This window comes from Macrobrachium rosenbergii, chromosome 2 (genome assembly GCF_040412425.1).
Source record: "Macrobrachium rosenbergii isolate ZJJX-2024 chromosome 2, ASM4041242v1, whole genome shotgun sequence".
NCBI lineage: Eukaryota > Metazoa > Arthropoda > Malacostraca > Decapoda > Palaemonidae > Macrobrachium > Macrobrachium rosenbergii.
The window spans coordinates 34938013-34943012 of record NC_089742.1 but is presented as its reverse complement, the minus strand read 5'-3'; the positions used below and the strand labels follow the sequence as shown (position 1 = coordinate 34943012).

The 5000-nt window shown below is 34.4% G+C and overlaps 1 protein-coding gene across 1 annotated transcript in view; it reads right to left on the bottom strand.

The window, feature by feature from the left end:
• The window catches only part of LOC136842770 (uncharacterized), a 332475-nt gene that overhangs the window by 275910 nt on the left and 51565 nt on the right, over nucleotides 1–5000 (bottom strand). The window lies entirely within an intron of this gene.

Sequence of the window (5000 nt, the reverse complement as noted above, 5' to 3'; positions counted from 1 at the left end):
CTTTTTTGTTTCCATCCCTTGTCATGACATCATTTATTCCGTCTTTTTGTGTTACCCTTTTATATGACGCTATTTATTCCGTCTATTACTTTCCCCCGCTTTATATGACCCATATATTCTATGAACCCATTTATGCTATCGTTTGAATGAACCCACTTATTCGTTTTTGTATAACCCCCTGCTTAAGTGACCTATTTATTCTGTCTTTTATTTACCTCACTTTCTATGAACCTGTTTGTTCCGCCTTTTATTTCCTCCACTTTTTATGAACCCCTTTATTCCGTCTTTTATTTTCCCCACTCACTACGAATCCATTTATTCCGTCTTTTATTTCCTACGGTTATCATGAACTCATTTATTCCTTCTTTTATTGTCCCCCACTACTAACAACCCATTTATTTCGTCTTTTTGCTTCCTCCACTTATTATGAACCCATTTATCCCTTCTTTTATTTCCTTCCCTTATTATGAACCCACTTGTTCCGTCTCTTATTTCCCCCACTTATTGTGGGCCCTTTTATTACCTCTTTTATCTGCCCCAAGCCCCACCTTACTAGCAACCCATTTATTCGGTATTTTATTCCCTACGCTTATTATGAGCCCACTTATTCTGTCTCTTATTTCTCCCACTTATTATGAGCCCTTTTATTACCTCTTTATCTCCCCTCCTCAACTTACTAGCAACCCATTTATTCCCTCTTTTATTTCTGCAGCATGGCACGCATCCATTTACCTGGCAATTAATGAATTGCCATTCACACATTCAGCCCGTCCCGTTGGAAACAACGTCTCCCAAACTTGCTGTCACTTCTTCTTTAAAAGAATATTTCGGAATCGAGGACCGGCGGGAACTCCGCACCTCGCACCGTCAGGAAACTTTTCGTCGTCTGGCCGCTGGAAAAGGTTAGTGCTTCCATTGATTCGATTCCACGTCGTGGCGTCGCGTTTATGAAGGCTGCGCCTCATTAGGGAGTGATGGGTGAAAATTATGCACACCAATGGAATGTGTGTGTGTGTGTGTGTGTGTGGCTGTGTGGGCTGGTACTCGCTGGTTGGCTGGGAAAAGTCGGGACTGGTCCTTTACAGGGAGCGAAAACGAGCTAAATAAAGAAGGGCATGGCGTGTGTTGGATAATAAAAGTGAAAATGGATGTATGAGATATTCATTGCATCACCGTTGATAACCTAAAGGGTTTCACTTACAGTTTAAGCTGAGAGGAAAAAGAAAGTGGTTTTGGTATAACTTCCTTATTTTAAAGTTTCATTTCTTGCCTAAGCTGAGAAGAAAAAGAAAGTGTGTGTTGGTATAGCTTCTTTATTTTAAAGGTTTTATTATCGTCTGAACGGAGAGGATAAAGAAAGTGGGTGTTTGTATAGCTTGTTAATTTTAAAGGTTTTATTTATCATCGAAGCTGAGAGGAAAAAGAAAGTGGGTGTTGGTATAACTTCTTTACTTTAAAGGCTTTATTTATCGTGTAAGCTAAAGAGGAAAAAGAAAGTGGTTGTTGGTACAGCTTGATAATTTTAAAGGTTTTCTTTGGCGTCTAAGCTGAGAGGGGGAAAAAAAGAAAAGAAAATGGTCACTGGTAAAACGTAAATGAATAAAAGATTCCACCAGCTGCTAGTGAAGCCAAATGTGAACAAGAGATACGAGTCAAAGGGGAAATCGTGGCCGTGAGAGTGAACTGACCCTTAACATTCTGTCTCATTCAAGCTGTGAGATCAGTAATGAACGGCGTTACACGATGCATTTATAAATCACTGTCTCATGCTAGGAAAATGATTATTCACTCTGATATAAAGGTCAGAATATCCACTGTTTAAATCACTGTCTGATTCCAAAATTCCTGTTTCTTTTACATAATCCCAGAACTCGTTTGTTGAGAGCCTTTCCAGGTACGTTTTTCTACATTCTGCTTACAGAAAGGTAAAGAAAAGGTTAGTAATATTATTCCGGAAGGAATAAAAAAAATTCAGAGTCGCAATTTTGTCTTAGTGAGTTTTTTCAAAGTATCGTAAAATCAGATACAAGTCGCATCCCTACAATTAAAAATCATTCAATCAGCTACTAAAGTACGTGGTCGAATTATAGTACTCATATAGTATTTATCAAACAATTAATGTCTAGATATGTGATTTTAAGGGAATCATAACAACCGTGTTCACTTTCTGTTGACAACTGTGAATGTTAGACAGGGTAAGAAGTTTCGATATTTTATCTCCAAAGATTTGTGTTGCGAAGGTAGGAAATGCTATGCATACATACATATATACAACTATACATATATAAATGAAAAATTAAATAAATATATGTATATACATACATATGTATAATATATATATAATTAATATACATACATACATACATACACACTGCAAACGACACAACCCTTCCCGGGACACACGTTCCTCGCCGCTATTTTTGGCGCAATCAAGATGAGACGCTCACTCATATTTCTAAAATGTGTCTCAAGGTCGCCGCTTCTTTTGTTGACCTCCGCCTCGCCCTGCAGTCACCCCGAGAATGCTGCAGCGCTTGAAAGTAAACAAAAGCAGCAGTATCTTTTATTTTCCAGAATAACAAACAACAGAGATTATTAGACCGTATAGGAATGGGGGGAGGGAGGCTACGATTATGATTATGATGATGATTACGGCCTGTCCAGTCACGCTCAGGCCTCCCCAGAGGAGTTTGTTGAAGAAGAAAGAAGGATATTAGTTATATAACGTTTGTATGAGCAGAGTTTGCAAGGGAAGGAAGAATTATATTAGATATGTGACTTTGCTTTTAAGAGAGGTTAATATTGCTTCCAGCTCACTTTCGACAGGTTGAGGCCTCTTTGGCTGTTGGTTATTATTATTATTATTACTATTATTATTATTATTATTATTATTATTATTATTATTATTATTATTATTATTATTATTATTTCAGTAGATGAAACCTATTCACATGGAACAAATACACAGGGCCATTGACTCGAAATTCAAGCTTCCAAAGAATGTTGGTTTCAACCTCCCACCGCAGACCCGACACTGCAGCAGTGACTGGTCATGATACAGATCCAGTGATTTTTCATCGGCCCGGGGAAGGGTCAGATTTTTCAAAATTTGACCCTCCAAGGCCCTCTCTGAAATAATTCAGTGCGGTTTTTTGAAGATATTAATATTACTGTATAAAACGAACGCTAGATAATAAGGCATAAGCGAAAAAAATGGGAAACGGTGTAAAATGGGCTGAATGAAAATTACTAAAGTATTATTAGAGAGAGAGAGAGAGAGAGAGAGAGAGAGAGAGAGAGAGAGAGAGAGAGAGAGAGAGAGAGAGAGAGAGAGAGAGAGAGAGAGAGAGATTAAAAGTAAAGAAGAGAAAATTCAATATATATATAATACAGGGCGAACAAAATATTATACACACAGACTCAAACACGATTCACCACTGTAGAAATTATATTTATGATGTTCAATAACACTACCTCTAAACAACTTGTCAATCTGAGAAACAACATACAACAGCAGCTAAAACAACCTGAGCAGAGGCGAAATCCATTGAAATGGTGGTGATTGGGCCAACTGGTTAAAAATTCGAATAACTTTAAACCAAATGTTGAGAGAGTGCCTGTGAAAATACAGCACAAATATATCCGTAAGTATATATATATATATATATATATATATATATATATATATATATATATATATATATATATATATATATATATATATATATATATATATGTATATATATTACAGTTTTTTATTTGTTCGAATGCATAATGAACTGGGTAATAAATTAAGAATAAAATAAAAATTCGTGAATAAAGATTTATAAAAAGAGAGGCAATAACCTGATGAATAATTATTGTCGGATTCCTACGACGCAACGACTGGGCCAAATCATCACTGACACAGAATTCCCGTGTGGCGATTGCATGCTTGCTTGTGCCTCTGCGTGCGTGCGTGCGAAGGAAACCCATCCGCATTCTTGCATGTGCATGTAAGCTTATGTTTTCCAGCGCTGACCTGTATATAAAAGTGCTGTTTACTGGTGGCATTGGAGCTTTCCCTCCGAGGCAGCAGGCTAACGCATCAAATAATAGTCTCTTTTTTTTTCTCTTATTTTTGCATGGGAATGATGGACAGCTAAATTATATGCTGAGGTAATTTGTGTGGCTGACCTAGCCTACCCGGTGCTGTCTAGGTTAAGGTTTCGGAGGCCTTGCGTGGGGATCCTGTGTTAGATCTTTTTTTTTATTTTTTTTATTTTAAAGAGGAATTAGTTGCCTCTCTCTCTCTCTCTCTCTCTCTCTCTCTCTCTCTCTCTCTCTACTCTCTCTCTCTATATATATATATATATATATATATATATATATATATATATATATATATATATATATATATATATATACATATGTGTGTATATAAATATACATAAATATATATATATATATATATATATACATATGTGTGTATATAATATACATAAATATATATATATATATATATATATATATATATATATATATATTATATATATATATATATATATATATATATATATATATATATATATATATGTACATAAATATATATATATATATATATATATATATATATATATATATATATATATGTACATAAATATATATATATATATATATATATATATATATATATATGTACATATACATACATCTATATATATATATATATATATATATATATATATATATATATATATATATATATATATATATATATATATATATAGTATATACATAGTTAGCACAATATGGTTTAAGAAGGAAAGCAGAAAAAAATGGACATTGTACTAGCAAACAGGAATGCAAAACGATGCGATCAATCGTGAACCAAATAATGCTGACTGATGTCAAAATTGGCCACAAGAGAAACGATATGATAAATGATGTATCAGCGAAGAACTTAAGAAAGGGAAGAAGGGAAACCTTAAGGAAAATTATTTCAGAGACACGAAGAATTA